General features: G+C 39.2%; 1 pseudogene; it reads right to left on the minus strand.

The window, feature by feature from the left end:
• Positions 1 to 2,264: 2,264 nt before the first annotated feature.
• On the minus strand, positions 2,265 to 3,574 carry LOC127186186 (interferon-stimulated 20 kDa exonuclease-like 2; annotated as a pseudogene).
• Between the last annotated feature and the right edge of the window lie 23,821 nt (positions 3,575 to 27,395).

Consider the following 27,395-nt stretch of genomic DNA (forward strand, 5'->3'; position numbering starts at 1 on the left):
TTATACCTGTGCATTTGCAAAAAAGGTCCTGAGCTCAGGTGTCTTCAACTAATTGGTATCAAGGATCTTGTCATTGAGAGAATGAGATTTTGGTACAGAAACTGGTCCTTTAATACAAACCAGAATGATTCCTTGCTGAGCAAAACTGCTCATTTATCTTGTACGTGACAAAAAAACTTTTACAGCATATGGTTTCACCTTTTATAGAAAAAAGAAAGTCATTTTAATTGCTCATTAAGACTGCTGGGTTATTTTAATTTTAAGTCTTTTTATTAACTGTGATGTATTTCATTTAAAGAAGCTATAAATGAGATTTAGTGTTAGCTTTCCAATTATTAAATTTCACAGGCATAGTGAGAAGACTTGAAGTCACCTTTTCAAGACTTAGTCATGTCCATTAAGGGTTTAGCATGCTTGAACTCAGGAGGACTTCTCACACATAGTAGGGCTTTAATAAATTTTTTAAAAGATGAAAGACTGATGTGTATTAGCTTCTTTTCCAACCCTTTTGATGTCCTATTCAATGGACTAAAGTAGGATATAATTTTCCTTCATTAAATATCTCAGACTGAAACATGTGGAGGCAGTTGCTTAAAATGTCCACTTCCAGTAGTGAACATTTTCCTTTGCTAGAGTAAAATGAAATGTAGCAATTGCCTTATTTTCATTTTCTTTACATACAGGCACCCTGGACATTCCAATTGTGAAATAGAAAGTTAATGGTAGTTCTTAGAATGAACTGTATAAGTCCTACTCAACTATCTTAGAAAAGACAGCATTTTTTTTTTGATGGAAGGATGTTTTTCTTTTCTTTTTTTATTAATTTATTCTTGTTACATCTCAATGGTTATCCCATCCCTTGTGTCCTCCCATTCTTCCCTCCCTCCCATTTTCCCCTTATTCCCCTCCCCTATGACTGTTCCTGAGGGGGATTACCTCCCCCTGTATATACTCATAGGGTATCAAGTCTCTTCTTGGTAACCTGCTGAAAAGACAGTATTATTGATAGTAAGTGTACAATACTAAAATCTTGAGAACTATATTTTTACCCTGATTCTACCAACCCCTGAGTTGTGATCTAGAGCAAGTCAACAGATCTTTCTCTCTCTCTCTCTCTCTTTTTTTTTAAACCAGAATACATCTTTATATATATTTTAAAAAGCCAACCCACCAGTTTCCTATTATAAAAATTCATAAAAAGATTCATTTGAATTAAGAAGGTTCGTTTGCAAAGTGAAGGTTCAAAGACTATTAAAATTACATAAATTCTTTTTGGAACCTAAGTTAGGTAAGCTGTTATTCAGTGTGCTGTGTACTGTGGCTATACAGTTCAGCTGCCACACAATCCTGTCCTTCTCTTGTTCTGCGTCTGTGAGACATGGATTTTCTATATGTATTTAGACTGGCCTCAGACTTTCCCTCCTTCTGCCTTGGCCTCCAGAGTCCTGGCATTACAGACCACCATGCTCAGCAATCAGGACACTTCTTACAGTGAAAGGATACTGTTAATAACTTTAGAACAACTAGAACAACAACAACAACAACAACAACAAAAACAACACCAAAACAAAACTCAAAGAACTGGGCATTTTGCTGAAAAACACGTGTAGTCCCAGTTACTCATGGGGCTGAGGAAGAAGTCATTTGAGCCCAAATATTTGAGGCCAGCCTTGACAACACAGCCAACTGTTTTCTCACTCCCCACCAGAAAAGGAAACATCTATGACACGTATCCCATGGATAAGGTGGCGTGGGAAACCGTGTTTCCTGGTGTGCCTTGTTCCCTCAAAGTCAAGAAGGCTGACTGGCACCAGTACCCTGCGATTCGTGGTTAGCACTATTAAAGAAGTGAACAGCCTGTGGTTCTACCCTCCCCACCCCACTGCCGGAGAGTGAGCCTGGGGGGCTGTGCATGCTAGGCAAGCACTCTAGCAGTGAGCTTGGGTCCTGGCCCTCTTTTCCTGTTAAGACAGGGTCTCACTGGCCTCAAACTAACGCTGTAGTCCAAGGCAGACCTTAAATCTGTAACCTGTCTCAGGCTTCCAAATATCTGGGATGACAGTCCTGGGCCACTTGCCTGATCTAGAGGCTAGAGGCGGGTTTTAACATGAATGCTTTCCCCTTCCATGAGACACTTAACCACACAGTGACCACAACAGCTGAGATGAAATTTCAATGGGATTAAGTCTCTGGTCCAGTCCCTGTCCCCAACAATTCTAGCTTCTAGGGGTGTGAAGCTGGCAGAACTATGGGTTGGTCTATTGCACGTGGCTCCCTGAGATTGCTAATTTTCTGGAGGATTCTGGGCCAGGTGCTGTTCCCATTTAACTTCAACCAACTTGTACAGCTCCACGGTGGCCTGGGCATCTTCCACCGAGGAATGTCCACTGTTTCCAGCCTGGATGTCCCGACTCAGCAGCTTCTTGGTGAGATTCTTCAATGACAAAGAGACATTCTCTGGGCAGTCAGCTTTCAGGTTGAGGAGTGGTATTTGGGAAGTGTCTCCGGTGAGAGACTTGGGGTGGAAGTACTGTAGGGCTTTGTAGTCATTGTGGATGGCATGCCCTACCACGATCTTCCCTGAGAGAATCTTCAAGATCTGACTCCGAGCAATCTTAAAGGGCGTGGCGTTAGCCATGTGGCTCTTGCGGATGCCGCTTCACCTGGTCCTGTAGTCCACAATGTGGCAGGGGGGGAGAACATACTCATCATAGAGCACGTCGCCATGGTAGCTCACGATGCTGCACCGAGCCAAGGAGCTAACTCGCCCCTTAGGCACCGTGCCTACCATCTCACAGTCCACTGCCACCGTCTTCCCTGGCAATTTTGGGAGACTTTAGGGCACTCTGAATGGGCGGAGTTCTGTGCAGCGCTCCTCTTCAAAGACTTCTTCGTGGAGCCTTTATCCTCTGACTGAGCTTGCGCGGAGTTCCGTGCTGCACTTTTCTGTGAGGACTTCTTAGAGCCCTTACTCTGACTGAGCTTGGGTGGAGTTCTCTGCAGCATTTTTCTTCAAGGGCTTCTTCTTGGAGTGATTCCTCTGGGCGAGAGATGGGTGGCTCTTAACCTTTGGAAGAGCACTCTGAAACTCCCCTAGCAAATCTATTTTAGCCACAACAGAGTCCGTCTTCTTTGAAGGAGCAGGGGTCAGCCAAGACAATGATGCTTTCTTGTCTGTGGGCCGTTCTGCCTCCCTCTTGGAGGCAGCTGTCTCTTTCTTCTTCTTTGAACACGGAAGGATGTTTAAAATGCCATCTACTCTTGAAGTTTGCCCTTTCTTTGGAGGTTCTGATTTCAACTTAGACACCTTGCTAGGGGGTTGGTTCTTTTTATTCAGAAATCCTCTCTGCTCCAAGTACCGTCGCTTCTTGACAAAACGTTGATGCTTGGCATTTCCTCAAAATGCCTTTTTTGAAGGTTCTCCAAAGTCCAAATTCAGGAGTATGGTAGACATGAGGGCAGCAGATGGTGGGAGAGCAGGTGGGAAGACTGACTTATTGACAGAAGGATGAGGAGCTCACTCTCTGCAGAATCCCATAGCTCAACATGTGGAGGTCCGGAATTAGCCCTCCAAGTTGGGTCGCGCTAAGATCGCAAGCGTCCGGAGCCGGATGAGGACGCAGGAGCGCGACAACGTATACCGGGACCGCAGGAACGCGCGTGGCTGTGGGAAGGCTGCCGGTGCACACGCGCCCGCAGCGCCCCGACCTCAGGGTTAGGGTTAGGAGTGCGTGAGTAGCGGCAGCGGTGGGGGCGGCGGCGGCGGCGTGAGTGGGGGCGGGATGCGCTCCCCGGCCCCTCGGGCCCCGTCCAGATCTTTCTCTATATCAATGGTTTTATATAAAAAGTATGAGGTCCCTAAAGTTATTTTACGTTCTCAAACTCTCCTTCTGTTTCACATAGTAGTCATGAATAAGAAACTGGGGACCAAGTTTGTTTTAATCTTTACTTTGTTGTTTTATCCTGGCTAAGATTCTAGGTATGCAAATGATAGTTTATGATGAATATTTTATGATTTTAGCATTGCCATTGTAGGATGCAGACCTCTGTTCAAAACAGTCTTGATCTTCATTTAATTAGCTATTTCTCTTGCAAGCCTCAGTCACAGTTCTTCTGCCCTGTGGACTCTTAACATTCCTTCATAGAAGAAAAAGAATGGGGAAGGTAACTGGGTTCTCACCCAGCCAGACTAGTTCTTCCTGCCAGTGTGGGGAGCCCTGCTAAATTCTGCCATGTCAAAAATCCCATGCTTAGGCTGCACACTGTGACCTTCCAGTTGCTGAGCTTTGCCTGATGAGGTCTTTGTTTTCCAGGCTATCCTTGGACTATTTACCTTTGAAAGAAGTAGGGAAAACCCCACTGAGAGACTCCCGACAAGATTAAGAAAGTCCTTACTGAGAGCTACTCAGAAGATTAAGGAAGTTCCTACAGAGAGCTACTCAGGCTATTGTGTTCTTGCCTGGGACCTAAGGAGAGAGGGATCAGAATAGATCCTATTGACTTTGCTATAAAAAGTCTTACATTGAAGGGAGTCTTGATCAGAATTTTGCAGACTTGATTCATTATTTCTAGTGTCTCTGCATCCTACTTTCAATCCCCACTCCCTCTTTCAGGTGAACCCTGATTCGATTTGTCCCGCGGGCCAGAACATGTCATTCCAGTTGCATTCAATTGTGCTTTAATTAAACATGGTCTTTGTGAGGGTCTAGAGCATATAAGATGGTCAAGGTGAGTAAGAGGGGCTCCATCCATGCACCTAAAGGGAAGCTTTCATCCATGTTCGGTGAATATGTTCCAGTACAACTGCTTTGGGGTCATGCATTTTTTTCTGCTCTTTAAGTAAGCTTAATAAACTCAATGATTCTCTAGTGTGAACATTGGTTTGTGATTAGGACCTTATGAGGAGAACATGGATGTTGTTTACAATTTCCCCAGGGGGTGGATTTTTCACAATAGCAAACACATTAATAAAGATGGGAACCTGAGTGTAGTGGTGTGTTAGGTAGAGATTGGCAGGAGAGGCTTGCCTCCTTTTGATGGTTCAGAGAGCTTGGTTAAGGATTAGACATCGGACTGGCATGTTTGATGCTGTAGAGGTGCCTCAGCTCATTCATCCCAATCAAGGACATAAGATTGCTGTGGTGTTTTGTTTCTTTGGTCTTGTCCCTGGCTTTCGGACATCACTTCTCATGTTGTAAGTTACTAGTGGAATGTAGGTAGCTAAACTTAAAATTAATAATGTGAAATTTATACATCACACTAAGCTGGTAACCTCTGACTCAAAGGTGACTCCATTTCTTTTAATTCATAGCAAAGTGCATAAATACTTGATAATAGTTTTCTTTGTTCTTTATAGGCTTTAATCTGATTGATTTAAGTGTGACAGTGAGTTAAATGCTTAGACTTTACATAAATGTAATTTGCTTCATCTAATAAGGTAAGAGGGGGTATTCTAATATAGGAATGCAAGCAAATATATATTAAGAAATATATCATGTTCAACATATAATCCAACTGTGTTTGAAAATGTTTAGTCCCCAAGAACTAGGTATAGTATTCTTTATGTAGTTTACATGTAATAAATTTGTTAAAAGTAAAACTGAACTCAATCATGTGATTGTAGGTATCAGTACACTTGTATTTGATGGTCATTTTGCTTTTTTATGTATTATAAAGAATATTATACAGTGGCCCATTTTCTAGATCCTGAAATTACAAAGGCCTCTCTAAGTTATGAGTAAAAATAGGGACATTTTAATAACAATTCAAAATTTCACTTGTTCTAAGATGGTGACATAGTACTTCAAATACTTTAGAAAAATTCCTTAAGTCTGATTTTAAGTACTCCATTACTTCCGGATGATAGCATAACCCTGGATGTGAATGAGGCTGTGTTCTTTGCAGACCCTTACAGGAAGCCCTGGAGCTCCAGGAATGACTGGAGTTGTGAAGTGGATTGACTATTTCCCTTTCTGTATTTCATATTCTTTCATCTGTGTTTTAAGTATTATTAAATATCTTGTTAGGTGAAGGAGAAAGGAGTATTTGACTAGGCAATCCACTCCCAAAGCTTTAGTCATATGCTTACTAGGCTAAACTTAATAAGAGTATCTACTATAGCTTAGATCTGAAATGACATTTAAAGTCCATATGCTGATGGCTTATCTCCTGCTTGGGACTAAGGGAAGGTGCTGGAAACTTTAAGAGGTGGGGTTGATTGAGAAATCTTCTTGTCTTTAGGGACATGAACTTGAAGGAGTTCTAACAAGTAGCAACTTAAGGGATGAAAGGCTTATTTTGCCTCATGATGTGAGGATATATTGTCCATATTGTAAAGAAAAATAGGGTATCAGGTGGCTTTTTGAGTAAAGAAGCACAAGGACAACAGTTGTCTCACATCTCAGCCGACTAGGAAGAAGAATGAGAAGGGACAGGAAATGGGTCTGGGATATAAAATCTCAATATCATCCCAATCTGACCAGTAACTCACTTCTTTAAGGTAAGCCTTACCTTACTATGATGGAGAGTTTTAACTATTCCCTCTGTGCACTGTTTGAAGGTGAGTGTGTACTTCTACACACACCAACTTCCAGCTACAATATGCTGTTTTCTTCACCCAGAATGTGATTGAATATCAAACACTTGTTCCACTAGCACTCTTATTTTCAACAGCTGTTGAGAAAGTGTCTTTGTAATATTGCCTTTTATTCAATAAGATTTATAGTATCCTAAAAATGAAGCCAAATGGAAAAGGTGTGTGTGTGTGTGTGTGTGTGTATGTGCGTGTGTATATATCTGCATGTTTCTGTCTTCCAAAGATGTCACCTGCTCTGCAAAAATGTTTTTAAAATGTATAGATAAATCCAAAGCATTGCTTATGATACACTTGGGCACTTAGCCTTGAGTGGGGCTCAGAATGCTCTTCTCAAATATAATAAACAGTAGCTCTGTGACTTTTATTACATTCTATGATACTTAGAGTAATAGCTGTTACTTTGTATTTTGGCCTCCTTTTAGTTTTTAAAGTTAAGATTTAGTGAGCTGGACATGATGTACCTAAGGAAAGCTTGCTCTCACGTGCATGGCTTCTCTTTGCACTGTATCCCCAATAAAATCAACTGTTTCCCAAATCATACACTTTTCTGATGTAACTAGCAAAAATATGAGAATGTAGCAGAACCAAATTAAGAATGATTTTCTTTATATTCTTTTGAAAACATTAGGTATTTTCAAAAAATGTTAGCTATTATTTCTTGCTATTTAGCTACATTCTTTACCATGACTACATTCAGCAGCACCATAAAAAGATAATGAGCCTATGTTCAAAGAAAAAAATTAAGAAGACTTGAAGTATCACGAGTAAGATCCAGATTAACTATATGATACAAAGAAGAATCTAAAGGTGTGAGGCACTGTGATGGCACATGCTTCCTAAAATTACTTCCCTAGAAATTAATTCTTTTATGGAATATTAGCAATCAATCCACCAATAATTTAATTAGGTAAGCAGTAATATGTACATTTTGCATATGGCATAAATCTTTGCATATCATATCTTCAGAGCATTATGTTTTATAATACATATTATACATTTAATAATATATAGTTTAAATGCACATACAGTGTGTGTCTGTGTGAGCATGCGAGCGTATGTGTGTGTCCATGCCTGTGCCTGTGTTGTGTTTTGTGGTGCTGGATATTACACTTAGGATTTTGTGAATGACACTCAAGAGCTTCATCACTGACCTATATCACCAGCCTGATTAAGTTTATTTAATGCACTAAATTAATGATCAAAATTAAGTTTCTTCTTTATATTAATAAGGCGTAAGCTAGGGATTGCTAACATATGCTAACAAGACACAGGCGCTGCTCCCAAGGAAGCTCTTAGTCCTTAAAGAAAGAAAGAAATGTGATTGAATGGTGTGATATGAAAATTTCAGTTTAGTAAGAGAAACAGTTTCAGGGCACAGACACTCGCTAGTTATTCATGCACTCATCATTTCATTTGGCTTTGGTGTATGTTATCTAAATTGTCTTAGAGTCAAAGAATAATAGTGTTAAGTAAGATGGAATTTGTCATTGTTTATATGTATATATTTTATTGAAGACAGGCACAAAATACATGAATAAAAGAATTAAATAACAGCTAGAAGTATCTTGCAGGAAATCAGGAAAACACATGGTAATGTATGGCAAAGGGTTAGGTTCCTAGTGGTATTTCAAATTTTATACCATTAAGCCACTAAGTTTATTTTGAGCTCCTGAGTTTTCTGTATAATATATATGCTGTGTACAGCTGTGAGTGGACTCAAGTAGTCTGAGATAATGCTAGATACTCCTTGATTTAACAGCTAACACTGGACCACCTACTGGGTCAGGGGCTGCACAATCACCAATAGGTCTGGTTTTCGGGGCTGACTGGGATACTGACAGTCTCATGATATCATGGGACATATCTAGACATCCTTTTCTTTTTTATCACTTGCAGAGGGGAAAAATTGGACTGGAAAATTGTAGCTGACTAAAATTCCAGGCTACTAGTAAGATAAAAATTTTCTTATTATCTTGAAGAAAGGCTGATTTATAAACTGACAAATTCTGTGCATATTCTTGATAAGGTTGAGTTTATAATGCAATAAAATAATTGACATAATCAGACAAGGCAGATTAATATACATCTGCTTATATCTCATCAGTGTGGAATTCTGAAGTAGGTGTAATTCACTAGAGGTACTCTGGCTCTGAAGCCCCCACATGCTGTATCCAGGTCATAAGTTTTTTCACTTAAACTGTGTGTGTGTGTGTGTGTGTGTGTGTGTGTGGCTGCACATATGTTATGGTGTGGATGTGGAAAGCAGAGGACAGCCTTGTGGGTTCACTTCTCTCTTTACACATTTCTGTGCTTTCCAGGGATTAAACTCAGGTCATGAGATTTATGTGGCAAGTGCTTTTACTTACTAAATTATCTTTTTTTTTTTTTTTTTTTTTTTTTTTTTTGAGACAGAGTTTCTCCGTGTGTAGCCTTCCTTGTCCTGAACTCACTTTGTAGACCAGACTTGCCTCAAACTCACAGAACTGCCTGCCTCTACCTCCCAAGTTCTGAAATTAAAGGCCCACCATGCCCAGCTACTGAATTATCTTGATAGCCCACTTTAAAAACATACTTGGAATTTGAATATTTCATGCAGTATATTTTTATCGTATTTTTTCTCATCTTCCAACTCCTCTCGGGTCCTTCCCTACTTACTCAGTATCATGTCTTTTCTCTTTCTTAAAATAAATAAAGAACAAATAAATAAATTATGGAAATTATGAATTATGGAAACATCGAGTCTGATTTGTGTTGATCAACAGCTTAGGAGCATTGGGCCTGCCCTGGAGTATGGTTGATATACCAGTTTCACTCCATTGAAGAAAACTGATTGTCCCTTTCCCAGAAGCTATGACTTGTCAATGTCTTTTTGGCTAGGGACCTAGTTGCCCTGCTCTGTAGTGGAAATTTGTCTGGATTGAGCTTGTGCAGGTCTTGTGTATGCTGTTGCTGCCAGTCTCTGGTAGTTCATATGTGCATCAGTTCTGTTATGTCTTGAAAATGCTGTTTCCTTAAGATCATCTCCCACCACTGTCTCTTCCATATAGATACCTGAGCCTTGAGGGAAGTGATGTGATGAAGATATCACATTCAAGGCTAAGCAATGGAGCAGCAATAGAAATCTTTGAATTCTAGTCCAGCTTTGTTACTTTTCAGCCTTAATTCCTTTTCAGCCTTAATTCATTGATCAAAGTACTGAATCTTCCATTTTTACCACTCTCAACTAAGTAAAAGGTGGACATGACTCCAGATAGCAACATTTTAACTGTATGTGTATCACCAGAGGCTCCAATCAAATTATACAAGGGAATCCTAGCGTGTATGACAGATAAAGATGAAATCATCATGTTCTGAAGGACAGCTTGAAGAGCTGCATCTTCACAGACCGAATCTTTCTCTCTCATTCCTAAAGCAGCTGTCCAGCAGAACCAGGTGTGTGTGCGTGTGTTCACCAGCACACACTTTTTCCTCCTGTTTGTCAAAAACTACTAAGCAGAAGTATACTGGAAAGTTGAGTTTTTGCATGGTGGCAAGGCTGCCTCCAGTTTCCTGGGTGCAGTTTCCAGCCACTTCTCTTTAAGTGACTCCTGGCTGACATTTAGGGCAATCTGGAGGGTTAATCACAGTCTACAATGGTGATTTAATCCTGCTGTAAAGACGTTGTACAGGCTGTGGAACACTTGATTTATGCAAATATGACCTTACACAGATTATTCTATGAAGCCCATAATAACATTTTAGAGATGGAAATTTTATTTGGGCAGAAACTGATATCTCTGCTGTGTGGGGATGATTGCAGCTAAGCCAGGGTTCTGGGCAAGCAGCTGCCACCACAGGGGAGGGCTTTAGCCTTTGCTTTCATGTTTTTCTGCATTTCTACAGGTTTAATTTATGTTCTTACCTCTTTAGATGCAGTCTAACTGTGCGTGATGGAAACCAGGCAATAGCAAGGGGTTTAGATGGACAAAAGGAGAGTTTAAAGGGGCATAGAGGTGACTTTATTCCATTATGTGTAGCTTTTATTTCGCTACCTCAGTGCTGAGATCAGTGTGAACAAGAGCATACACATGAGAGCACAGCATATTTTTTCGCATGGAGAATGCATTAGGGTCTAGGATCTGGGACAAGCAGGTGGGATTACAAGTTTTGTCTCTTTTTAGCTGTGTGACCTTTGACAAAATATTTGATGTTCTTCAGGTTCATTTACTCATCTGTAAAATTGGTGTGAAGACTGTCATGAAGACTATGGGAAATAACACAGGGAAAGTGCTTCTTGATACTTTCAAAGCATTTGTCATTCACAATTCAGCTTCATTGTTCATACAGTTGGTGGCAATGCTTCCTTTTCATAAATATTGCATTTCATAAGTATTCATGATAGTTTCTGCTTCCAGACTCCTCTGGATCTTTCTGAAGAACTTACAAAGATAGGATCTACATGACACTAACACTAATGAGGCATGTGGATGAAATGGCAAACATAATATGCATTTGTATCATCCTCTATGATGATCAAACCTTGAGTAATGTTTCGATTGGGAAGTTTCTCACATTGCTTTCTCCATTATAATTCATTTATGAGTATTATCTTACACTGATGGTTATCAACTGGAGAGGGTTTCATCTCTCAAGAGACATTTAACAGCATCTGTATATTCAAGTGATATTTTAAGCACATGAGATACAAATGGGATATATAGTGTTTTTAATGGGGCATTGTGAAGAGTTATTATGGATTAATAGATTTAGAATGTGCACCAAAGTTTATAATGTGCAAGTGGGAGATAGAGAAGTCTCTCTCTCTCTCAGTATAGTTGTTATACTAAAATGTAAGGAGTAATTTTAAGGAGAACAAGGCATTATACACAGAAACTTTTTATTGGGAATAAAACTTGATTGCTTGAGAAGATAGTTTTAAAGAGAAAATTAAAGGCATAAACCATCACCAGCACTGAATTTAGTCATGCATCTCCTTTAACCTGATAGCTGAAACCACTGTGGACACTGTTTTAACATTACAGTGCCCATAAGTAACTGGAAGGCCTTAGCAAGCAAGATTGTCTGAATACTGTGCACTTGAACCAATCTTACACTGCAGGAAAGAGGGAGGTGTGGAAAGCAAGTGTGAGAGTGGGTCACTGATGAAACCAAAGATTGGGCTGGAAGACTCAGCTTTCGTCTTCTGAGAGCACTGGCAATGGAAAAGCCAGGAGGCCTAATGGCTAAGTTTTGCCTGAAGAACTGTTCTATTATATAAGTTTATAGTTTAATCTCTTGGTTTTTAGGTGCTTATAGGTTTTCCCTAATCTGTGGCTTTCTATTACTGTCTGGTTAAAATTTACTTGAAGTGTACCTGGATCCTTTGAAGAGAGGCTTAAACTCACTAAACTGGAAACTTTTTTTTTCCAATTTTACCAAATAATTCATTTTTAAAAAGAAGTTTTGCCAGCAAGATCTCTGAAGTTCTCATGATATACTGCCTAGGTTCTCCAGGCTCAGATTTCCATTATATACTGTTTGCTTTTTCAAAAGTAATGGATTTTCTGATATCTTAAATTCCTTTATTTAGGGACATTAGATTTTTTTCATCCAAGTCTTTCACTTGCTTGGTTAGAGTTACATCAAAATACTTTGTTATTTGTGGCTATTGTGAAGGGTGTAGTTTCCCTAATTTCTTTCTCATCCTGTTTGTCATTGGTATACAGGAGGGTTACTGACTTTTTTTCTAAGTTGATTTTGTATCCAGCCACCTTGCTGAAGGCATTTATCAGCTGTAGGTAGAATCTTGGGGGTCACTGATGTATACTATCATATCATCTCCGAATAGTGATAATTTGACTTCTTCCTTTCCAATTTGTATCCCCTTTATCTCCTTTAATTGTCATATTGCTCTAGCTAGGACTTTAAGTACTTCAGTGAAGAAATATGGAAAGAATGCCTTATCTTGTGCCTGATTTCAGTGGAATTGATTTAAGTTTTCTTCATTTAATTTGATGTTGGCTATTGACTTGCTGTATATTGCCTTTATTATGATTTGGTATCTACCTTATATATCTGAATTCTCCAGAACTTTAAATATGAATGGGTGTTGGATTTTGTCAAATGCATTTTCAATATCTAAGGAGATGATCATTTTTTTCAGTTTGTTTATATGATGAATTACATTGATGGATTTCTGTATATTGAAAAACCCCTGCATGCTTGGGATGAAACCTACTTGGTCATGCTGAATGATATCTTTGATGTTTTCTTGGATTTAGGTTGCAAGCATTTTATTCACTACTTTTGTATCTATGTTCATAAGAAAATTTGGTCTGAAATTCTCTTTCTTTGTTGGGTCTTTGTGTGGTTTAGGTAGCAAAGTGACTGTGAACTTATAAAATGAGTTTTCTAATGTTCCTTCTGATTATATTTTATGGAATAAGATCTCCCATGCTCATGGATCAGGAGGATCAACAAAGTAAAAATAGCCATCCTACCAAAAGCAACCTACAGATTCAATGCAATTCCTATAAAAATTCCTACACAATTATTTACAGACCCTGAAAGATCAATTCTCAACTTCATATGGAAAAACTAGAAGCCCAGAATAGCTAAAAGAATCCTGTATGGTAAAAGATCTTTGAGAGGAATCTCCATTCCAGATCTCAGGCTGTACTATAGAGCAACAGTAATTAAAACAATCTGATACTGACATAGAAATAGCCTGGTTCATCAATAGAATCAAATTAAAGACCCAGAAATAAACCCACACACCTATGAACACTTGATTTTTGACAAAGAAGCCAAATCCATATAATGGAAAATAGATAGCATCTTCAACAAATGGTGCTGGTCTAACTGGATGGCTGCATGTAGAAAAATGCAAATAGATCCATATTTATCACCCTGTACAAAACTAAAGTCCAAGTGGATTAAAGATCTCAACATAAAACAAAACACACTAAATCTGTTAGAAGTAAAAAAGTGGAGAAGAGCCTTGAGCTCATTAGCAATGGAGTCAACTTCCTGAACAGAACATCAACAAGATCAACAATTAATAAATGGGACCTCATGAAACTGAAAAACTTCTGTAAGGCAAAGGACACTGTCAACAGAACAAAACAACATCCTACAGACTGGGAGAAGATCTTCACCAACTCTACATATGACAAAGGGCTAATATCCAAAATATATAAAGAACTCAATAAATTAAACACCACCAAACCAAATAACCCAATGATAAATGGGGTACAGAGCTAAACAGAAAATTCTCAACAGAGGAATATAGAATGGTTGAGAAATGTTTAAAGAAGTGCTCAGTATCCCTAATCATCAGGGAAATGCAAATCAAAATGACTCTAAGATTCCATCTTATACCTATCAGAATGGCTAAGATAAAAAACTCAAGTAACAGCACTTGCTGGTGAGGATGTGGAGAAAAGGAAGCACTCCTCCATTGCTGGTGGGAGTGCAAACTTGTACAACCACTTTGGAAATCAATCTGGTGCTTTCTCAGAAAATTTGGGATAGTGCTACTTAAGACCTACCTATTCCACTCTTGGGCATATACCTGAAAGATGTTCCACCATACAACAAGGACATTTTCTCAATTGTTTCATAGCAGTTTTATTCATAATACCCAGAATCTTGAAGCAACCTACATGTCTTTTATCCAAAGAATGGATAAAGAAACTCCAGTACATTTACACAATGGAATATTATTCCACTATCAAAAACAAGGACATCTTGAAATTTGCAGATGCAACTAGAAATGATCATCCTAAGTGAAGTGACCCAGACCTAGAAAGACACAAACTTATAAATGGATATTAGCCTAACATAGTTGTCCTCTGAGAGATTTCACCCAGTGGGAGAATTGGGACAGATACTGGGACATGCAGCCAGACTCTGGGCTAAGAGTTGCAAATTGTATGGATGTTTGGGGATGGAAAGACAAAAAGGGGTGGGTGGGTATTGTCAGGAGCTCCACAAGGAGACTATCAAGGCTGGCAGATATGGACCCAGGGAGGCCTGCACAAACTGATGCACCAACAAGGACATGGCAAATAAAGAATCTGGACCTCCTGATCAGTTGTAGCCAATGAATAGCTCATTCTCTGCATGGGGACGGGAAGACAGGGGGAATGCCTCTGACAAGAACTCTGGTACCCTCGATTGGTTACAGCTGAGCCATGGAATGGAGATTGCAGGATCATTTGATGTCCATAATTTCTTTTTGCTTTCCTCACTACTCCCTTTAATTGGGTGTCACACAACCCACAATATTACTGCCTTTGCAAGCTTTTTTCTCTGAACAAGGCTCTTTGGTCTTGTGGTCTTGTACATTCTGGAGGACATAGGTATTTTAGTTGTTCCTGTATTTTAAAACACAAAACATGAGATGGTTGTGTTTTGAAAAGAACTTAATTTACCCAGACACATTTTTGTTTCTCAGAAATGTTTCCTTGTTCAGTATGATTTGCTGCTGAACCAGGAGGAGTCAACTCTTGAATGAGAAATTTTGCTTGGTTTTACTTAGGAAATTTGGCTCCTTCTTCCTTGCTCAATGCCCTTGAGTGCTCAAGGGAACTCAATAGCTCAAATGCACCCTGGAGCCAGGAATGACGTTTAGGGTTAAGGTGGTAAGCTATCCTAGAGCTGCTTCAGCAAGAATCATTCCCTCCTTTTTCTTCTCCTTCACCTTTCTATCTTTTTCTGCTTATCCTTTCCATTTCCCTTAGATTTTCAAATTTTGTGGCATATATGCTTTTAAAGTAGGATCTTATGATTCTTTTCGTTTCCTCAGTGTCTTGTTATGTCTCCCTTTTCATTTCTGATTTTATTTTTTACAGAGTTTCTCTGTCTTTTAGTTAGTCTGGCTAACAGTTCATCTATCTTGTTGATTTTCTCAAAGAACAAGCTCCTGGTTTTGTTGATTCTTTGAATTGTTCTCTTTGTTTCTAATTTATTGATTTAATCCTTGAGTTTGATTATTTCCAGATGTCTATTCCTCCTGGGTGTTTCTGCTTCTTGTTTTCTAGAGCTTCCAGATGTGTCGTTGTTTATGTGGGATGTTTCTACTTTCTTTCTAAAGACATTTAGTGCTATGAATTTTCCTTTCATTGTGTCCCACAAATTTGAGTATGTTGTTCCTTCATTTTCATTAAAGGGAGTCCTTTATTTCTTCCTTTATTTATTCCCTGACCCAGGTGTTACTAAGTAGAGAGTTGTTTAGTTTCCATGAGTGTGTCGGCTTTTTTTTTTTCCTGTTGTTGTTGAAGTCCAGCCTTAGACCATGGTGATCTGATAGGATACAAGGTATTATTTCAATCTTCTTGTATCTGTTGAGGCTTGCTTTGTGACATTCTATGTGATCAGTTTTGGAGAAGGTTCCATGGGGTGCTGAGAGGAATGTATAATCCTTTGTGTTTGGGTGAAAAGTTCTGTCAATATCTGCTACATCCATTTAATTCATGGCATTGGTTAATGATGTTATTTCTTGGCTTAGTTTCTGTTTCAATGACCTATCCTTCAGTGAAAGTGGGGTGTTGAAGTCTCCCACTATTAATGTGTGGGGATCAATTTGTGGTTAAGCTTTTTAAATATTTCTTTTATAAATGTGGGTGTCCCTGTATTTGAAGCATAGATAGTTTGTGTGGTTGTGTTTTTGTGATGGTGCAGTTATCTATTTCTTGTGTAGTTTTGGCTGTGGCTTGTACCTTTGGCATGGAGTTTTCTGTCTAGTAATTTCTGTAAGGCTGAATTTGTGGATAGGTACTGTTTGAATTTGTTTTTGTTGTGGAATTTTTTGTTTTCTCCATCAACGGTTATTGATAGTTCCACTGGGTATAGTAGTCTGGCCAGGCATCTGTGGTGTCCCAGGGTTTGCAGGACCTCTGTCCAGGCCCTTCTGGCTTTTATGATCTCAGCTGAGAAGCCGGGTGTAATTCTGATAGGTTTGCCATTGTATGTTGCTTTGCCTTTGTCTCTTGCTGCTTTTAATATTTTTTCTGTGTTCTATATATTTTGTGTTTTTATTATTATTTCTTTTCTGGTTTATTCTATTTGGTGTTCTGTAGGCCTCTTGTATGTTTATAGGCATCTCTTTCTTTAAATTGGGGAAATTTTCTTCTATGATTTTGTTGAAGATATTTTCTGGGCCTTGGAGTCGGGCCGCTTCTCTTTCCTCGATGCCTATTATTCTCAGGTTTTGTCTTTTCATGGTGTCCTTGATTTCTTGGATATTTTGTGTCAGGAATTTTCAGATTTAGCATTTTCTTTGATGGTTGCTTCAAGTTCCACAATTGTATCTTCTAGTCCCGAGATTCATTCATCCATTTCTTGGATTCTGTTAGAGAAGCTCACTTTTGTGTTGCTTACTTTCTTCTCTAAGGTCTCTTGTTCCCATTTTTCTTCTGTCTGTGCTTTTATCACTGTTTCCATTTTCATCTTCAAATTTTGAACTATTTTATTGATTTCCTTCATCTGGTTGCTTGTATTTTCTCAATTTTTTTCCAGTGCCTCTCTATAGGCCTCTTTTATGTCTTCTACCTGTTTGGCTGTGTCTTCCTGCATTTGATTACGGATTTCATTTGTTTCCTCCATTATCATCTTCATTACTAAGGATTTGAGGTCATTTTCTTGTTTTTCAATTGTGTTTGAGTTCTCAGGGTTGCTTTCTTTGGGATAGCTGGGATCTGAGGATGCTGAGTTGTTTTGGTTTTTGTTGTTTGCATTCTTACGCTGTCCTTTAGTAATCTTGCTATCTATGATGTTGGATGGTAGCTTCTGGTGTCCTTCACTGGTCATTGAGGGTGGGTAGTTGGTGAGTGATTATAGGTCATGTGCCCTTGCTTGTGTGGATCAGGGAGTTCTTTCCTGGAATCAGCAGGTGACCTGGTTTCTGCTCCAGGAGACTTTGTTCTACATCTTAAGCTCCTGACTGGGTCAGCAGAAGTAGGCTTCTGCCTGATTCCATTAACACTACTGAGGGGATTCAGACTAGCTGTGTAGGGGGCTGCTGGTTAATTTTCTGTACTGACCCCTCAGAGCAGTATAGGTTCTCCCAAGCCTGTAGGAGACCCTGCCTGGCTGTGGGGACTGTGGCTTTATCTGCCCAATTGTCCAGGCCTGGACCACCATGGCCCACAGACAGGTTCCTGCCCAGATCAGTCTAGATAGCATATCAGTGCTGATTGTGCACTTCTTGTAGTTCAGTCCCACTGAGCTGTGGCCACAATTCAGACCACCTTCCAGACTCCCAGGGCAGTCCAGCTTCTCCCACGATCATGGGAGTCCCTGTCAGGCTCTGTCTATCAGCCCAATTTTGCAGGCTTGGTCTGCTGAGGCCTGCTGCTTGTCTCCGGCCAGACCTGCCCAGACCACGCATCCTGTTGCTGGGCACTGTGGGCTTCGCTGCAGCTCTGGGGCTCCCCTTGGACTGGGGTGGGGTGTCCAAGGACAGATTCACTTGTTTCCCTGAGACTTCCCCAGGCCAGGAGCTCCGGTATTCCATCGTCACACACATTGAGCCTGGGTAATAGAGGCCGGCAGCAGTCTACAGGTGGGTTCCTTCCAAAGCCTGGAAAGTGGGTTCAGGTCCCCCCTGGGCTGTTGTTTGACAGGGGTCCAAGCCCGGTCTGCACTGTGCAGGACCCCACTCACCTAGTGTTCTCCAGTTATTGCAGTCTGTGGCTCCCAATCCGGGCCCTGGTCTCTGTGTGGTAGATTAGATACAGTGTGTGATAGGTGCCACCACCCTGGAACTCTAGAACATAGCTTTTATGCTTAAAAGCTCACCCCAGGAAAGGCTCAGTGCTACTCTTGAATTGCAAACACCCAATGTAGCCAATGGCTGTTTAACAAATATTTTCTATTGGCTTAAACCCATGTCTGAAAAGTCTTATCTGGTGAATATTCATGAACAGTTTAAGAATATAAAGTTGTTGATTCTTCCTGAATAAGCCTTTGGCTTTGTGCTTCTTTTTCTTTCCAAGTTAGGGTGGATATGCATTTAGCTATGTACATTTCTTTTCAGTTCCCTTGGACTCTATTTAACCACTTGTTCTTTGCTGATGTCTTTGACTGTTTGAACTGAATTGGTGTGTATAATTATAAAGCCTGACATTTTTTGACAGACAGCATAGGAATGTTGGTGGAATAGATTTAGACCCTCTGCCATTGGGCTCATGATCTTCGAAGTATGTGCTATGTATTTGTGTGGAAATGCAATGACACATTAAAAACTCTATTTTTCTACTTTTAGCCTTAAATTCTTTTAAAATAAAAGATATTATAGTTTCTCTAGAATGAAAAATTATTCTTAAGCATAAAAAATTGGTTTATATTACTTGGCCATGACATAAGATGATTTGATTTCAGCCTCATGTAAATACTGTGGGAGCTACCTTATTGCTGAAGTTGTGAATTACCACATGATTCCTTAGTACCAACAGTATTCTAGCAGGTACTGAAATGGATGGGTGGACAGGGCAAATGTAGACTCACAGATTACCTGCATAACACAGACATGGTCTCCCCCCAAAACCTTGAAAGGTTATTTCATCTCTGTTTTTCTGTTGTCTAATGAGTGTCTATGACAGAATAAGTCCCTTCCCCTCATCTCTGACAGGGTATCTGTGAAGACTGATTCCTAAGCATTTCTGCCAACTTAGTGACAGAATGTAAAGTAATGTATAAATATGTAACAGCAGTCACTATCAGCTGTTCTTCCTTTGTCATTGGAAAGAACCACTCACTGTGAGGAGGATAAAAGACAATTTGAGATGGCTTGAGGTAAGTGGAAGTTAACATATTGCTAATCAAATTAACCCTGAACATTTCTCTGCTACATAGAATTCTTGTTTTCTTTCTTCTCCATCAATGAAAATTAAGATGATGCCAATAAAAAATTGAAAATTAAGATGACGCCATTTTCCATTTCTAAAATTGCACTTGAGTCCTTTACATACGTAGGGAAAGCAGAGGAACAGTTTTGTGCATCAATCAAACTGATTAAGACTAGGAAAATGAGGCTGGAGAGACAGCTGAGTTGTTAAGAGCAGTGGCTACATTTCTAGAGGTCCTGAGTTCAATTCCAAAGACCCACATGGAGGCTCACAAACATCTATAATGGAATCTGAGGCTCTCTTCTGTCATGCAGGAGTATATGCAAATAGAGAACTCATATAAATAAATAACTTTAATAAAAGACTAGGAAAATGGAGACTGTCACCAAATCAAGAAGACAGTGGCAAGTCTGCCATGTTAGCTTCAATATGGAGATCACTTTTATTTCTCACTTTTCTTTAGCACTTATTCATCACACCAGATTGCCAAGCATGAACTTGGGGATGTTATGAGTATGGCCCGATGGGGTTCTGTCATTTCCTTAATTCTCACTTAGATACTTGATAGAGATTAGGTCTTCTTGTATCCCCAAATTTCTTTATATCTGAACTGAAAGCAGCTGCTGTGGAGATATGCACGGCAAGCCTCTGGATTTATATATTTGTAAATATTATGTATATTCAGTGAAGATGAAGGTCCACTTACATGCATACAAAATCTATAGACTTTTCATTCTAACTTTCTTTTAACCTAGAACTCTGTGCTTTTTCTACCAGGGTTGCCTGTACCACTCCTCAATATCTTTGTCTTAGAAACCTCTTGGACATAGTTTTATTGCCACTCATTGACAACCCTTCTGCCACCCCTGCATCAATGGAAGGGAGATCTCATTTCTTTCAACCTTGGAAGCATAATACTTTGCAGTTATTTTGTGGTACATACAGTTCTTGTTTTCTCTATCAGTCTAAAATCTAAGCTCTCTGCCCAATTACTCATGTATTTCCAAGCTTGAAGCAGAAAGGTTTAAGGAAAAATGAAAATCTTTACAGAAAAAGTATAGGACATTACAGTATACAGGTAATTAGTACAAGACTAGGAATTTTATTTGCATTTTGACAGTGCCTACAATAATGTCATAAAGCAGGTGTGGGATTTATGAAGATGGCCTTCAAAATTCTGGAGTCAGAGCTCAGGAGCCACTGACCAGCAATCAGAATTATGTCAAGCACATGAGCGCTTAGGTGGTATAGATGGTCACTATTCACACACATTTACTCTAACTTAGAGTGATGTTTGAGCAAATTAATATAGTGAACAATCAACAGTAGTGTCTGCAAAATTAAGTCTGTGCAAAATAAATAGGATAGGGATGAGAGAGTGAGCAACAAAGTCTTGACCTTGGTTTTGGAAGAAGTGATTTATTAGCAAATGGAGGCCAATTCTTATTTGGGAGAGATTTAGATAAATATTTAAAGGCAGTACCAAAAGGTAGGTGTGTGTGTGTGTGTGTGTGTGTGTGTGTGTGTGTGTGTGAGAGAGAGAGAGAGAGAGAGAGAGAGAGAGAGAGAGAGAGAGAGAGAGAGAGAGAGAGAGAGAGAGAGAGAGAAGCCTAGCTGTATGAGAAGAGTCAGTTGAACACTGCTAGTTGAGGACTACCATGATTACATAAATTCAATGAGATACTCTTTTTCTGACTAACCAGGAACTTCCTCTCTAAATAGCAATCCACAAAAAACTTTGATGAGCATATAAATTGGCAATCAGTTGACGGGTAGTCAATTTGCTGTCCACACTACCTTAGAATAAATATACAAGGCAGGGCTACTGAGGGTTATGGTTAGGGTTAGAGTTAGGGTCAGCCCAATGCTGTATAAAATCTCCTGGACACTATCATCTCTATGAGAAGCAGCCAAAAGACTAATGTGATGGATGAATTTATTTTATACTGAAAATAAATTAGGTTTAATTCTGTTAATTTCTGAAAAATGGGATCTTTTAAGAAATGTAGTCAGCAATCACTGCTGGTCACTTTACATACTAGATGAGCGTAGATTCACATAGGTTCTAACTTAAGTCACTGAATTTTCCATGTTAATTCTGCAACCCTTTTCTCCATTTTGACTTTTCTCTGATTATTCTTGGTGTTGTCTTCCTGTTTTCCTGACTCTATTTCCATTTCACAAAGGTTGCACCTGAAGGGGAGTTGATTTATCCAATAACTGTACTGTAGAAGGGCTTTTCTTAACAGTTACAATTCAGTAAGGTTGTTTAAACTAACCCGATCCCAGTATTGAAACAATCTAGCCTCACTACTTATAAGAAGAATTAATACCAACAGTGAGGTCAATAATGTCCATTAGCTTTTTAAAATGGAATTTGCTGCTATAGGCATTTAAACAGTCACAAAATTTTGCTCTACTTCCATACAGATTCATCCACACTGACTAAGAGGAATAGAATCACTAAGAGGAACAGAGAATTGGAAAATTCAGGCCAAATACATTTACTACTAAAGGTTAAAATTATGCTGTCTTAAAACACCTCTATTGATAGCTAACATTCATTAAATTGTATGGCTTGTATTTTTATTTCATTTATCCACTGAAAATATATTACAGGGATACTCTGTAACTCAATGCTTAGCCATGAAATAATCTCATTCAAAGGGTTTTCAGTCTCTTAAAATATAACCCCCATTTGGAGAACTGACATTGGAAACAATAGCAGTCAGAGAATCCAATGGTGTTCTTGGGAGTCTAAGAATATAATACATTTTTACCTTGTTATGATTTTGAGTAGAAAAATATGTTTTCATAGGCTCTAAAAGCAAGCTTTGAAAGACTGGCACTCAGAGATTCACTTGCTCATCTGTTGTTTTGTTGTTAAGCAAGGAGAGCTCACTAACTTCTTGTCTTACATGTCAAGAAAGCACAATAACATTGATCTCTATCACCTGACTGGTTTTAATAAAAATCTGATGGCCAAGAAGCTGAGGCAGGATTAAGAAGCAGGACTTCTGGGCAGAGAGAGAGAGGTAGGGGGTCCAATGTGAGAGAGAAAGAGAGAGAAGGGTGGTCACTAGCCAGACATGGAGGAAGAAGTAGGTGCCAGGACAGGTAATGAGGCATGTGTTTGGGACTTAAGCCAGGCTAGTATGACCACATTAAAATAACTCAGAATATGCTGAGCTTAGTGCCATAAGCTGATAATAAATATAATCAATTTCCATGCCATTATTTGGGAGCTGGGACAAGCATAAAAAGTCTTTACTAATGTAGATGATTTAGGACGGATGAGGAAGGAGGAAAAATATTCAATCAGGTGATTTGGTAGAGAAGAACAGGTGACCCACATTGTATACTGTGTAATCCAGTTTAGAGAGCTTCAAACTAAGGTAACAATAGGAATCAGTTAAGGATAGAGTAAAAGTACTTAACTCCACTGGGTGGAAATCACAGGGCTTTTGATCAGGGTGGAGGCTTCACCCAGCAGTGCCTCAAAAGAGATGCTGAGACTCACAGCTAAATATTAGGCCAGGCATAGAGAGCCTTCTGGAAATGTGGGGGGATGGGGAAAAGGAGGTGACAAGAGCTTCATAAGAATACTAACAGAGCCAAATGAACAGGTCTCAGAGGGGCCTGCTGAGACTGAAGCACCAACCAAGGACCTTTCATGGACTAGACTTAGGCCCCTTACAGCTCAGGCCACATGTGGGTCTCCTGGTAAGGGGAGTGGGGACTCTCTCTGACATTGACTCTCTTGCCAGCTTTTCAATTACTTCCCTTGGTGGGAAGGCCTTACCATTCCACAGAGGAAGAGGACACACTCGGGTCTGATAGATATGTCTTGATAAACTTGGGTGCATGGGAAGGGGGGCTCCCCTTTTCTGAGGAATAGGGAAGGGGGATGAGGGTGAAGGAAGGAAGGTGGGACTGAGAGGTGAGGAATGATGGGGCTACAACCAGGATGTAAAGTGAATAAATACACAAATTTGATTAAAAAATAAAACAGTAACATTCTGAGGCTATCAGGCAACCTGCAAGCCCATCCTTCTTTTACAAGTTAGAGGAGCTGTATTCCAGAGATGTGTAGTGGCTTCTCAAGACCTTAGGACCAAGCTCCAGCAGAATATGTGTCTTAAACTCAGGGTTCTAGTCAATAAAAACACACGAAGAGCCCCAGTCTCTCAAAAACACTCACTTCAAGGCTCTTAACTATCTTATAACTCCAGCAATCCTACACTAAGTAAAACAAGTTGATAACTCTGTATTTGGTAGTCTCTTTTCTTCTTCCCTTAAAAGTCAAGCTTTTCTTTCAATGGATAGAGTCACATTTCTTACTGCTAGTGTTTAAGTAGCACATGTCAGTGACCATTTACTAATTAATATTATCCACAAGACATTAGAATAAATTAACAAACACCACATGTGTGTAAACATAGAATATACTTTAAAAATGTAGGTAAGTATTTTGGATAATGTTGACAAATCAGTGCTTGCTTTTTGATCATTTCTAGTTGTTGAAGAAAATGACATATTTTGGGGGGATTGTAGGCTTTCAGGAAATTTTGCAGGAAGAAGAAGGGAATAATATTTGACTGAGGCAAAGATAGTAGACAAGTGATTTTCCATACTTTGGACCACAAGAGAACAGTCATCTCATACTTTTAGGGTCAATTATAGGTAACACAATAACATATTCTTTTAAAGATTATATGGAGATCATATCCTGAGAAGGCATTAAGCTGGATGTAATTGGAGATGACTGTTGGTTGAGGATGGGAAATCTTGGAAAGCAAATTAATAAGTTTGAGGATTATTGTTTGAAGGAGTATAATCCAATGATATAGGGGATGAAAGTTTTGCAAGCTATAGGAATAGAATTATGCAATATTTGTGGTAGGAACTGATTGGTCCAGTGCTATGGAGTAGTCATGGTGAAGACTCAGAAGTGGAAAATTAGAATACTCATGTGGTCATAGTTCTAGTGTTTTGACAGGGATGCAAGACCTTACTAGTCATGAATTTACCTCTCCAAAAGTCTAAAAGAGTTCCTTAATAAAGGAACTCTTTATGCTATTAATAATTATAGGATAAATAGATAGACTAAGAAATTTTGGTGGAATCAGGGAAGGGCAGAAAAAATATGATCATCTTAGAGAACAAGAAAAGCATTACCACCAGGGACAAATCCTTAGGCAAAGGAAGCCCACATTGGAAGGTTTCCAGTATAATAGATTAGTCATATTACTCCAGAGTGCATGGTTCAGGAGGCAGTGGCTATGGAGCCTAGACTGAAAGTACTGGTGTATGAGAACATCAATAGCCATTCTTCATGGTATGTCTTTCTGAAGCTCTCTGATAAATGTTGACAGTTTAGTGCTTTGGCACAGTGTTGAAGGCAAAGACCTTGAGCTCCTTGGAAGTTTCACTTCCTATGATGCTGTAACCTCTAGGACAGTGTTAATATTGGAAGATATGCTTAATATTTAATGTGCTGCTCAATGTAAGAACCTTGTGCTTTATCAGATAAGCTTTGTAAGTACATGACAGGTGATCTTTTCTAGACCAATAACAAGGCATCTCCCATGTATGACACTCTCTTTAGTGCTGGCTAAGAATACTTTATAAAATTAAAATGTTCTGTCCTTCATACAGAAAGGAAGTTGGGAAAAGGTTGTTGTGGGGAGGCGTGCTAAATTTTGCCATGTCAGAAATCTTGTGCTTAGGTTGTATGTTGCTGACCTCAAGAGGTCTTGTGTTCTAGGCTATCCTTGGACTATTTGCCTTTGAAAGAAGTAGGGAAGTCCCAACTTGGAACCACCCAGAGGATCAAGGAAGCTCTTACAGGGAGTTACCCAGAGAACTAGAAAGTTCTACAGGGAGTGACTCAGGCTATTGTATTCTTGCCTGGGGGCCAGGGTGAGTGAGATTAGAATAGATCCTATTGACCTTACTCTCTCTATATTCTTACTAGTCAGCATTAAAGTGAATCTTGATCAGAAATTTCCTGACTTGATTCATTATTTCTCGCATCTCTGTGTCCTACTTTCAATCTCCACTCCCTCTTTCAGGTGAACGCTGATTCAATTTTTCCCATGGGCTGGGACATGACAGGTTGTAATATGTAGAAACCAAACAAAACAAAAGAAAAAAACCCCACAATTTCCATCCTGGAATTCTAAGATTCAGGCTTCAAGACAGTATGATGGTGTGTTATATGGTAGGTCATATAATGCTTTTCAGATACTTAGAAAATCATGAAATACTATGTGTTTTTTAATATAATGTTTTAGTTTTTGTGACAATGTCACTATAACCTAGCCATAACGTTCAATGGGCATATACCCAAGGGGATCTACATCTTATGACAGAAACCTGTAAATCTGTATTAATTGCTTCTTTTTTCCTCACAACAACAAGAAAATGGAACCAGGATACACATTCACCCCCAGATAACAAAATTGTGGCACATATCCAAATTGAAAATTTAAGCAGCTATAATGAAAATAAAATCATAAACATTTCAGGAAAATGAATGGAGATGGAGAATATGCTATCTATCGAGAAAAGCACCCCAGACTCAGAAAGCTAAGTACTTCATGTTCTTTAACATATGTATAGTCTAACTTTTTTTTTTTCAGGATTAAACCTTTTATTTGGCTTGCTTGCTTTACTATTTGTTTACTTTTTTTTTTTTTTTTTTACTATTTTTTAGAGCTTTTTTTAAATTGAAAAATAAAATCATTCATATTACATCTCAATTGTTATCCCATCCCATGCATCCTCCCATTCCTCCCTCCCTCCCTCCTGCTTTCGCTTTTACCTCATTCCCCTTCCCTATGACTGTGACTGAGGGGGACCTCCTCCCCTTGAATATGATGCTAGGGTATCAAGTTCTTCCGAGTGCCATTGGGCCTCCCCATCAAGGGGACATTGCCAAATATGGGACACCAGAGTTCATGTGAAACTCAGTCCCCACTCTCCACTTAACTGTGGAGAACGTCCTGTCCCTTAGCAAGATCTCGGTAGGGGTTTGATGATGACTACAGGTATTGCCCTTGGTTGGTGCCATAGATCGAGCAGAACCCCTGGGCCTAGATCTGCCCATCATAGTGTTCTTCTTGTAGGTTTCTAGGATCCTCTGAATCCATTTATTTCCCTATCTCCTATATTTCTCTCACCTTAGGATGTCCACACCTCTATTCCACTTTCCCTGTTAGTGAAGACTTTCATGAGACATGCCCCTTGTGCTAGTGTCCAGTTATAAGTGAGTATATACTATTTGAGTCTCTCTGCTTCTGGGTTAGCTCACCCATTATGATAATTTCTAGCTCAATCCATTTGTCCACAAATTTCAGAAATTCCTTGTTTTTAATAGCTGAGTAGTATTCCATAGTGTAAATGTACCACAGTTTCATTATCCATTCTTCTACTGAGGGACACTTAGGCTGTTTCCAAGTTCTGGCTATTATGAATAAGGCCATGTATAGACTAACTTTTAATTGTTAAATATTTGTACCTGGGTGGAAGTAAATGTGTGTAGAAGCAAATTAGAGAAAGAATAATGAGAAATGGGAAAAAAGACATGTTAAGGGAAGGAGGTAGGAAAGACAGTGAAACACATGAGTTATTAAAATGGGCCAGGGGCATACTAGAAATAAAAGGGTTTCAGTGGGGGAGAGAAGAGACAGACACATGGCTGAAGGACTACGAGTCAGAGACTTAACCAAAATGTAGCATGTGTGTAAATGTCACAAGAAATACTTTTATTATAAACTAAAACACTGTTTTAGATGTTATGCAAAAGAGACATTACCATTATATCTTTAAGTGTTAGCCTACACCTATATCTGTTATCTGAGATGGAAACCAAGGTCAGGTGTAGAGTATACCTGCTCAAATACAGGAACCTTGAAATGCTATGTTAAAATAAATATCCCTTTCTACTGTTTTCTATCAGGAGAAAA

Source organism: Acomys russatus, unplaced genomic scaffold (genome assembly GCF_903995435.1).
Source record: "Acomys russatus unplaced genomic scaffold, mAcoRus1.1, whole genome shotgun sequence".
NCBI lineage: Eukaryota > Metazoa > Chordata > Mammalia > Rodentia > Muridae > Acomys > Acomys russatus.